This window comes from Pteropus medius, unplaced genomic scaffold (genome assembly GCF_902729225.1).
Source record: "Pteropus medius unplaced genomic scaffold, Ma_sr-lr_union100, whole genome shotgun sequence".
NCBI classification, from domain to species: Eukaryota; Metazoa; Chordata; class Mammalia; order Chiroptera; family Pteropodidae; genus Pteropus; species Pteropus medius.
The window spans coordinates 3,173,929-3,184,842 of record NW_024349224.1 but is presented as its reverse complement, the minus strand read 5'-3'; the positions used below and the strand labels follow the sequence as shown (position 1 = coordinate 3,184,842).

General features: G+C 55.7%; 1 protein-coding gene and 1 pseudogene across 1 annotated transcript in view; both read left to right on the top strand.

Moving 5' to 3' along the window:
* The window catches only part of ZNF423 (zinc finger protein 423), a 287,541-nt gene that overhangs the window by 28,263 nt on the left and 248,364 nt on the right, over nt 1–10,914 (top strand). The window lies entirely within an intron of this gene.
* LOC120617471 (uncharacterized) lies at nt 9,745–9,863 on the top strand (annotated as a pseudogene).

Sequence of the window (10,914 nt, the reverse complement as noted above, 5' to 3'; positions counted from 1 at the left end):
GTGTGTGTGTGTGTGAAGTTTTCCCTTCAAACATAATGCTTGTGTGACACGTTTCCTGACCTCCTTTTCTCTTTTTCTATCAAGTCCCGACTTTTCCCTTCGTTTGGCACGTTGCACAGCGTTTTGAAATATATTAAAGTGAAAAAAAGATAACAAATCACTCGTAATCGCGACGAGGACCTCCCTGCGAAGGCAGAGCAGGGGCGTGGGTGAGAGCTGTGCGCCCCGGGCCCGCTGGAGCCTCAATTTCCTCGCCCAGGATGCAGCATTAACGCCGTGTTTCCACGCGGGCGTGGAGATTCAGCAAGACAGTGTGTGTCAAGGGCTTCGCAGAGCGCTGGCACTTGGTCAGGCTTGATAAATGGGAAGTGCTTTGTTGTCACAGGAGTAAAGTTTGTGCCGAACAGAGGCCCGTGAAATGGAGAAGCCGGGCTGGTTTTCGGGCGGCGATGCCAGCCGGCTGCCATGCCCTCAGCTTCCATCCAAGGGCTGGCTCAGGTTACTCCCGGCCCATTAGCGACGCAGCTCAGAGCACGGAGCCTCTTAAGTTCAAGGTCGATCTCTGGCCTGGTCCTCTCCCCCCACCCCCCACCATCACACAGGCCTCTCTGCTCTGCCCAGAGTCATTAGTCACCAGGGGGGGCCTGATGAGAGGGTGGAGATGACTCAGTGCCGCTCATCCCGACTTCTGGGCCATACACACCCCAGGGCAAGGCCTTGCTGGCAGGGGCGACACAGCGTCGGTCACCCAGAGGGGCTGAGGATCCATTCACATATCTGGAAAAGCAGTTAACTCCCGGCCTTGCCACTGGCTAGCTGGGCAAGGCATTGAACTGGTCCGAGCCTCGGTTTTCTCATCCGTTAAGCGGGGATGGTTGTGGGGCGTCATTTCGGGAGGTGAGGTTGAACACGCTCAGGGGCCTGCAGTTAGCAATCCTGTTATTATTCTCCCAAGGAGACGTCCTGAAGAAGGAGGGATCTGACCCCATATACAGAGAAACGTGGGGACGGACGGGAGGAAGGGCGAGCAGGCGAGGCATTGGGCTGAGTGGTGGCGGCAGGGGAGGCGGGCATTGTGAGTCACAATGAAGTTTAGCGCTTAAGACCTGATCCCCAAAATTGAGCTCCTGGCAAATCTGTCACCAGCAGCGTGCTCTCAACCCCGCCCCGGCTGGGGGCCTTGCAGTGGGACAGGCACTTGCAGGAGGGACGATGAGGGAGCAGCGCCCTCTCGGCCTGATCTAACTTGTCTTCAGAATTCCCCACAGGGGCGATTCAGGCAAACGAGTGACCTTGCAGCCTGGGTGCACCCACGGTTTGTCCCCTCCGCGGAGCTTCTGCTGATCCCTCAGCAGGCCGGGCCCGAGTGCTGGGCGCTCCTCGCTCTCCCTTCCGCTTTCCCAGCTTTACCCCCGTGGGACAGGGAGGTGGAGCTGATTGGTTTTCTCCCTGGAACCACCTCTCCGGGAGGGAGAAACCATCGCGGGGCATTTGGGGCTTCCACTGGCGGCTCTTTTGTGGGTGTCAAAGCAGACCTCACAGCCGGCCTTTGAGGCAGCCTCCAAGGCTACAGAGGGCCTGGGGCTGGGGGTGGGGTGGGGGCTCTAATACTCTGAGGCCTGGAGAGCCCACAAAGGGACCTGAGTGACAGCCAGACGAGGCCTTCCCACCCTGGGAACCAGAGGGAAAAGAGTGGCAGGGGGGCCTGCCATCCAGGGACAAAGACACAACCAGAGAGAAACAAAGAGAGAGAGAGAGAGTGAGAGAGGAGAGAGGGAGAGAGAGAGAGAGAGAGAGAGAGAGAGAACGCCTCGTTACAACCTGTGGTTTAGAGAAAACTGCTTTGCTTCCCCACAATGCTTTAGAGTGAAACTCTCCGCGTATCCGATGAAAAACAAAAACAGAAAACCGAGACTGTTCAACTTGCAAGCTGCACCTCAGGGCCAGGTGCGACACCCTGGCCCCACGCACCGGGCCGGGCTGGAAGCATCCCGACCCCAGGCGTGGAATGGATTTGAAACGAGAATCGGGAGGCAATCAGCTGCTGCCAGATTTCGAAGCAAACATTTTTCTTTCTGGATTTAAATAATTGCATTGCATCCCCAGCTCTGCTTCTGCTCTAAAACCAGCCCCAGATGACATTTGGCAGGCTCACCGTGGTCTGTTTTCCTCCCCCTCCGCCCTGTGGGGCTTTCTCAGAATATTTTCCTCAACGTCTGGGTAGCTGGCGTTTAAACCCGTTCATTTTTCTTCTTCTTCTTTTTTTTTTTTCCTTTTTGGTTCAGGTCTCAAATTTTATTCAATTTAAATTTTATTCCATTTCAGGCTATAAAATCTGCAGAAGTGGCTTTGAAAGTGAACAGGTTTTGGCGTGTTGGAAATAGGTTACCCTCCAATGCAAATAAAGGAGTCTGGCTTCTGAGGAGAACGAGGCTCTCAGGGCTGGAGAAGGCGTGGGGCGCTTAGAGCCCGTGGCACACGAATGGTCAGAGACCAATTTAAAAGCACGTATATTTTAAATGAAACGTTTTGTGGACATATGGAACCAATAGCTTTGCCAGGAGCTCAATTTCGGGGATCAGGTCTTAAGAGCTAAACTTCATTGTGACTCACAAGGTGATTTCCAGCAGACAAATGAAAGCCCCGTTATGCTTTTCAGTCTAAGGGGACTCTTAATACATTTTTAAATTATTTGGCATTTTGAATTAATTTTCTTAGAATGAAACGAGATTCTTAAATTGGGATCTTGTAGGGAAAAGACAGCCAGGTAATTAGCGAGCTGGTCTCCTTTCCTGACACAGGGATGAGAAGGGGGGAGTTGAACTCTGAGCAGGGTGCACGCAAATTCTATTTTAGAGCAAAAATTTCAAAGTAAGCAACACCATCTGTTCTTTAATTATTTCTCTTTATAAAAAAAAAGTCGCTAAATTTATTTGGGTTACTTAGTTGGAAAGAGATGTCTTTAAGAACCGGAGCTATTAAAGGCGGATTGTCGGCTCTTGTTTGCCGGGTATCCAAGAACTCAGAATGGTGAGGGCGTTTGAGAATTGACTCGCTTTTCCAATGCAGCCTGCTCTCAGGCCCGGGATGGTGATCTGCCACCTGGGGAGAGTCCTCTGTGGCTCATGTTCAGGGACAGGGGCTGTGGGACTGAGGTCTAGCGGGACAGTGTGGCAATGGAGTATAACACTTCACCTTTCCATTGGCTGATGGAAATCTGTCTCTCAGAGCGGAGTTAGACCACTGGAGGTCCCTTCCCCTTCCAGAGTCCTCACCGCCCATCCCATCTGTCCATCAATATTCTGTCTATCAATTTTTCCCTCTGTTCTCCGATATCCCTCCATCATCCCTTTCCCCCTTATTCCCATCATCCCTCTTTCCTTTTCTCTCCGTCATTCCTTTGTTCCTTTATCTCCCCTTGTTCGCCTATCCATCTTTTCCTTCTCAATCATAATTCCATCCATCTTCCTTTCCTTCCCATTCATTCATCTATTATATATATCCATCTATTTTTCTTCGTTCTTCTCTCCCTTCCTTCTATCCTCCCTTCCTCCTCTCCTCATCCATCCATCCCTCCATCCAACATCTATTTATCGAGAGCTTGCTGTGAGTGGGGCACAGTGGTAGGACCTGTCCCCATGGAGCATACCGTCGTATGGGAGAGACGACAGCTGTCGAATACACAGATGAGCCCTATGATTACCGGCAACGACTTGGACCCTCCGCAGTGTAGACTGGCCTGTCCGAGCAAATTCCTGGCGATGAAGCAAGTGTTTCATATCTGTGATGCCCAGCATGGCACGTGTGGCTGTCGAGGCCTTGAAACGTGGCTGGTGTGACCGGGGAGCTCTTATTTTAAGTTGTATTTAGTTTTAAATCATTTTAATTTAAATAGCTGCAGGATGCTGGTAGCTCCTGGACAGGACAGCACAGGATCAGCATCAGCATCCTCTGGGAAAGTGTAAAGTTCCCAGGCCCCAGCCCAGATCTGCTGAATCAGCAGTGTCTGTGAGCGGGCCCTGGCGTCGAGGCGGTTTTCCTGCAGCCTCGCTGTAGAGGAAAGGTGGGCTGTGGGTGAGATGCGTTAATGCGATTCACTTGAGGGGGGTGCATCGCGGAGTAGGGAACTGGATCTCAGATGAGCAGAGGGCTTCCCAGAAGAGAGGTGCTGTTGCTGAGACTGAGCTGTGGGTGACCTGGTGGAGACGGTGGGCCCGGCGTGGCAGGGGGTTGGTGGTGTCGGTCGTGGTGCATGGCACAGAGAAGTCGGGCTTGTGAATCCAGGTTAGAGAGCTTGGCAGCCAGTAGAGCTGGTGCTGCCGGCTGCGTGGTGCTGGCCTAGTGTCTTAACCTCTCTGGGCCTTGAGGAAACGGAGATAACTGTACTTTGCTACTTACTCATCGGATAGAGGCGAATGACGGATGCGTTAAAACTCACGTACAGACCACGCGTGTCCAGAGAAAGTCCACTGGGATAAGGGGGTGTCCTGGCAGCCGCATGTTTTCTATCTTTTCTCTCATTCTCTAACTGTCCTATCCCCAGTTCTCCTACCTCCAGGGTTACAGTTCTGCCCGAGAATCCCCCCCGAGCGTGGCTCTGCCCGACTCTTTCCATTCAGGATAAGGCCCGTGGCAGTCCCTGTGGCTCTGGGACCTAAGCCCTGGGTGGAGGTCGGTCCTATGTCCCAGGTCCTGCTCTGCCTCCCGGGAAGTCCTCTCCAGGCCTCCGTTTCTCTGTGTTGAGTCAGTAGACTGGAGGCTGCTCCCGGAGCCCCCGTCTGGACGCCCAGGAAGGGCCGAGAGCGAGGACTTCTGCAAGCGCGATTTAAGATCGGATGTAACCAGACGCCTCTTGGCGAAAGACCTCACAGTAATTTCAGCAGCTCTTTTCTGTTGTCTAGACCTAAGATCAGCATTTTAGGGAAAAGTGTCGAGATAAACTTTCCCCTGCCTCCCCTGACTGCTGCCTGGGCTCCACGCACCTGCCCCCTCCCCAAACAAAAACAAAAACAAAAACAAAAACACCAAAAAAACAAAACCGGTCAGTTGGCCAGAGCCTCAGCTGAGCCCCAGCCCTTTGGCAGCTGAAAGTTTTGTCCCTGGAAGACGCCAGACTTATTTTGAGATCGCAAACGTGGTGGATGCTTCTCTGCTGGAAAGACACCAAGTGTCTGATCTCAGCTGGGGGGTGGTATTTTGGGGGGATATTAGCAGCTTCTTATCTAAATTAGGCTTTGCTTTTCTTCCTTCCCTGAGACCGCAGCAGTCAGCTGTGCCCGCCGGGTACACTCACTGCTCAGGATAGCAGTGAGTTGCTATTGTTATCGTTATTAATTTCTGTTTTTCCAGGACTGAAATGTTGCCCAGTTCTCTTTTCTAGACAAAGAGATTTACAACGTACTCTTTGGAATCTTCTTTTTTAAAATAAAGTCCCAGGAAAGCACAATCTGACTCAAAGGAATGACTGGCTAATGGTGGAATTTGAGCCACCCGGGTAAGACACTGATCTGTAGGGGAAGATACCTTCCAAGCACCTCTCATGGCATTTTGACTCAATGACAAAACGCCTACTCAGGTCCTATGCGGACGCACCGCAGCGGAGATCGCGAACCGCTTATCCACATTCAGCGCCAGGATACCGTGTTCTGTCGGCCGCTCAGGATCAACATGTGTTTGGAATTAGATCGCAACACTTAAAATTCAGGAAAGTTTGCACAAAACCCATTTTTCTAGCCTTTCTTCAAAGGAACCGAAAGTTCCGCCAACTCGGGCCCTAGTTGCAGCAAGGATCGGCGGGCCCTGCCTGTGGGCACGAGAGTGTGGGCGCCGCGGGCAGCCGCAGTCCCCTGCCCCAGCTCCTCCCCGGCATGACAGGGAGCCCCCCTCAGCCCTTTTCGTGTGGCCCCAGAAGCCTCCGGTGGTCCCAGCATTCTAAAGGTTAAATGAGCTGTGGCGATGCGCTCCTGGTCCAGCCCTCCCTCCCGCTTGATGTGCTCCCTGTCCAGCTCTCCCTCCTGCTTGATGTGCTCCCGGTCCAGCCCTCCCTCCTGCTTGCTGTGCTCCTGGTCCAGCCCTCCCTCCCGCTTGCTGTGCAACTCTGCTTCAATCTCGCCCCCTCTCTGTGCTTCTGCTTCCCAGTCTGCCCGGTAGGCAGGACGTGATACCGGATCCACAGTTCCCACCGCGCCTCTGTGAGCCGGCCAGGGGGCCGAGGGCTGGGGCGTCCGACTCTGCCCGCCTCTCTTATCTCTCTTATGAATTCGGGCTGTGAATTAGACCCTTTCCGGAAAGGTAGGGGCTGGAAACTCTGCGGTCACTTCCTGTTCTGACTCTGCACCACGATCTGTCTTTGTCCAGCCGATGCCCAGGGGGCTTCCTATTTTATTTTTTTTCCAGAGGAATGGTTGGAGGTGGCAGGGCAGGACAGCGATAACAACGCTTTTGTTGTTAGTAATAATGGCCACATTTCCTGAGTGGCGTTATTCCCTAAGAATGGAGGTAGGTGCTCTTTCCCCATTTTGCAGGTAAGTAAACTGAGGTTCACAGAGGGCGAACGACTTGCCAAAGGTGGCCTGACTGTGGGCCTGGGTTTGTTTCATTCCGGACCCCGAGGCCCTGACAGCATGCTGCTCCAGCTGAGGTGGCTTGGGAGGGGATGTTCTGATGTCTGCGTGTAGACACAGAACCTCAGGAGAGAGGCCTGGCCCGTGCTCTGTGGGCCATACCCACGCCCAGGGCAGTCTGGCCTCCCCCTGGCTCCCTGGACACACTCCGGGTCCCCTCCACCAGAGCCCCTGGGTTCAGATGGGGTGGGGACGTGAGGTCCCAGGGCCATCAAGCTGTGAGGGGTGCGTGTTTACAGTATTGGCTCGCAAAACTCTCTGGACCAAATCCTGTAGGCAGGCCAGTCTGTTATGTCGCGTGGGAGGAATTTGGAGGTTTGGGGGTAGTGGCGGTAGTTCTCAGGACCAGGCACAGTTCCCGCCTGAGCCTCAGGCTGTTCTCCAGAGAAAGAGAATCGAGCTCTGTCCCTGGTCACCCTGCAGACTCTACTGGTGTCGGTAGAACTTTCCAGGGCTCACCATGTGCGGGGCGCTTCACTTGCCCCGCAGGCACCTCGAGAAGGCAGATGAATCACGGCTACTTTACAGGTGGTGCCTGAAACGGTTGTCATAGGCCTGGCCTGGGGTCCTCCAGCTGCTGAGGGCCGGGCGCGACCGTGACCCAGCTCTTGGCCCTTGGCAGCCTTCAAAAGCCAGACCTCGGCCCAGCCTCACGCCTTCCCGTACATTGTCGCTTCCTGAGTCCTCTGGGATTTCCCAGAGGAAGAGGTGGCCTCGGCTCATCCTGCTGGTGTCCTTGAGTAGGGAGGCGATTCCTCTCCTGCTTCAGCTTCTGGGGGAGCCCGGGTGAGGCCTCCCCGCTGCTGTTCCAGGTGCTTTTGTGGGCAGGATGTGAGCCCCTTGGCTCCTGCCTAGAGAACTCTTGGCCTTCCCAGGAGGGTGGTTTCGGGGTGGGAGACGGTGGTGGCACCACCCCGATGGCCTCAGCCGCTGTGCTGCGTTCCTGTGCATCGGGCTCAATGGTCGCACATGATAGAAGTGAGCGCTGGGCAGCTCAGGCCAGAGGGAGGTCAGTGAGAGGACCTGGAGTAGCTTCGAGAACATGGGGCAAGATGGAGTGGCTCTTCTCCTGGGGGCTACAGAGCGCCACCGCCTCTGCTGTTTCTCTGCTCCGGGAGGATCTGAGCGTCTAGCCTGGCGTGTCCCAAGGGAGGGCAGGGCGTCCTGACGGACAGCCCACTGGGGTCCAAGTGGGTAAGAGGTGGTTCCTTAGGGCACAGGCAGGGTGCTGAGTCGGATACCTGGCGGGCAGTACTCCTGCCCGGCTATCACACGGCCCTGGTAGGATGTCCCGCCATCGTGGAAGGCTCCGGCAGCCGGGGGTCGGGGTGCACGGTGGGCTGCGGGGAAGTGGACCATCGCCAAAGCCCCTCAACCTTGCAGGGCCAGACTTGGGGAGGGAAAACGGAGGAACAGCACCAGCGTGCAGCAGGGGTGCCCTGGTGGCGTGGCAGGGGACTTCAAGTAGAACACATATAAACCTAGAAAAAAAAGTAATTGCTAATGAATGCACAGGGCACGAAATGGATAACTCCCCCAGCCTCTTCCCCTCCCTCCCCGGAGGCTCCCGGTGTCACTGGTTTCTCGCGTCTGGTCCCCGAGAAGTCCTGCGCACGTGCACACGGAGAGAGGTGTGTGTTTTCCTTTCCCTGCCCGGTCCGGATGGAGAGAGAGAACGTCTCTTCCCTTCGCGCTTCCTGACTGGTTTTAAGAGATTCCGAATCAGTTCACTCGGCATCAGTGTTTTCTAAGTTAACTTTTTATTGTCAAAGTTTCGCGTACCAGGGTTCAGCTCGATGAATTTTAATAACCGCACACGTCCGTGTAATGAGCATTGGACAGGAATCCGCCCGGCCACCTCCAGGAGCCCGATTGCCACCCGGCCCACCCCAGGGCCGCGGCTAACCTCACCTTTAGGTTTGAATATCTACGTGTTTATTTTAATGAGCCTTTGAAAAACCAGAGTTAGCACATCCAACCTGAGATTTCCCAGGTGTCACTGCTTTGGATGAAAAGCATCGTGTTGGATCCAAGGCCGCTGCCTGGGGTGCTTGATTCCGGGGTGATGGTGGAAGGAGCTAGAAGTTACCCCCCGGGACCACGGGGGCCTTGTCTCCTCCTGCTGCTGCCCTCAGCCCCAGACCCCCAGTTTCTTATAAAACATGGCTCATCTGGGGTGGACACCCCCGTAGGACAGTCGGGGGAACCAAGGGAAATGGCTTGGTGTCTGCTATCCTCTCATGTCCCAGTCCACACCAGTAACATGGCTCTGCCCTCTCTCCCCTTTAGAGCCAGCCAGGTACTGCGTACCTGGAGTCAGAGGACATAACCAGGTGGAGGGTATGTGGATGCTTGGGAAATGCAGCCCTCTGGCCCAGTGGTTTGCTGTGGGGGTTTTAGAGCTGGAGAGGCCTGGGTTCAAATCCTAGCTCTGCCACTTATTGGCTGTGTGACCGCGGGTGAGTGTGTTAACCTCTCTGAGCACAGGTTCCTTACTCGTGAGGTGAGGATGCTTAAAAACTCCCCTCCGGGCTAACGTGAGGGTTCTGTGAGCCCGCCGTGTGCTGGACACCCGGCCCAGCTTTGGCGTACGCGCTCGGCCAACAGTCACACTTGGCGCCGTTGCAGTCATTGGGCCGTCGAGGGCCTCTCCCCGGCCGGAGGCTTGGAGCCGCTGGGGACGTGGGAGCAGAGAGCGGGGACAGAGGTCTGCTTCTCCGCCCCTGTGGCGTCCATCCCAGTGAGCACATAGCTCTCCGTGGGGTGTGGGGAACAGAAGCTCTCCCTGGCTGCCCGTGGTCGCCAGCCCCACGGCAGCTGTCCTGCTCCCAGATCCGGGGTTCCAGGCTGGGGGGGTGGGGCTGGGGCCTGAGCAGCTGGCAGAGCCTGGGGGCAGCGGGGCTAGGAGGGCAGCTGCGGCCCTGGAGCGGAGCAGAGAGCCGGATCCTCCCTTAACCCATTCCGTTCCTGCGGGGGCAGCTGCCTTCCCAGCCCTCAAACGGCTCCTCTTTCCTTCAGTGGCCTCATCGCCCCTTGAGACCTGGCGTCTCTGGCACACGGAGCAAGGACTGTAGTGGTTTGTGAGAAGTTTATTGGGCCTGTTTAAAAATTGCCAAGATTCGTCTACAGCCATGCCACCCTGAACGTGCCCGATCTCGTCTGATCTCGGACGCTAAGCAGGGTCGGGCCTGGTTAGTGCGTGGATGGGAGACCACCTAGGGAGACCAGGTGCTGTAGGTGTTTAAAAAAAAAATTGCAAAGGTTCGTATAAACATTCAGATCTCTGGCCTTCCAGGAAAAACCGAAAGATGGGACCCTGCTGGGCATACTCTGGGTGGCCGCTTTGCCTGGGCTGGTGATTGGGGTCATTCACAGCTCAGCTGTACCCGCCGCCTCCATGTTCATCTCTGGTCTCCCCGCGGCCATTTGAGATCTTGGCCTGGGGAAGCCTGTCAAGGTCAAATCAGCTCTAACCTCCTCTCCTCTCTGAGCCTTGAATTCCCCAGGGGTCTCCCTTCTGCCCAACCCCACCCCGTGCCCGCAGTCTCACGCTGCCCGAGCAGACCTCCCTTCGCCGCCTCTGCTGATGGAACTGCATCGTCCTTCTCGGGGCCTCCCCCTTGTGACTCGCACTGACTGGTCCCGGTTTGACCCCCTGGAAGCCACAAAGCGAGCTCGGTCCCTCTTCCCTGTGACAGCCCTTCAGATGCCTGAAGACGGCTCTGGGGGCCCCTGAGCCTGCCCCTCGGGGCTCGACAGCCTTCGTTCCTTTGCTTTCCCGCCTATGATGTGGTTTCAAGCCCCTCCCCCCCATTACCCTGGCACCCCTCCTTGGCCACCTCCCCGTGGGCCCTGGACACAGCCAGACTTCGCAGCCCTGTGCAGCACATCCTGAGGGTGTGCGGACATGCCCGGGGTCCCACTTCTGTTAAAAAAAAAAGGAACGTATAAATGGGTAGAGAGGTAGAGTGTGCTGTAAGGCCAACCACCCCAAAATATCTCGGACGTCTCCAAGCCGGGCGGTACGGGTCCGTTTCATTTTTCTCTGTGTGCCCACCTGTATTGAAACTTTTCTTGTATGATCTGGGGGATTGAAAGAGGTAAGAAAGCGAAGGGTTGGGATGGATCCATTTTAACTAGCCAATGGCGGGTACCCGTGGGCCAAGGCCACGGCCACCAGTGAGGAGAGAGGAGGGAGGGGAGGGGCCCTGCCCTGGGGGAGCTCACAGCTCAGGGCAGCCTGGCGTGCCCAAGCATCTCGGCTGAGTCAGGCCCTGGCAGAGGGGTATGG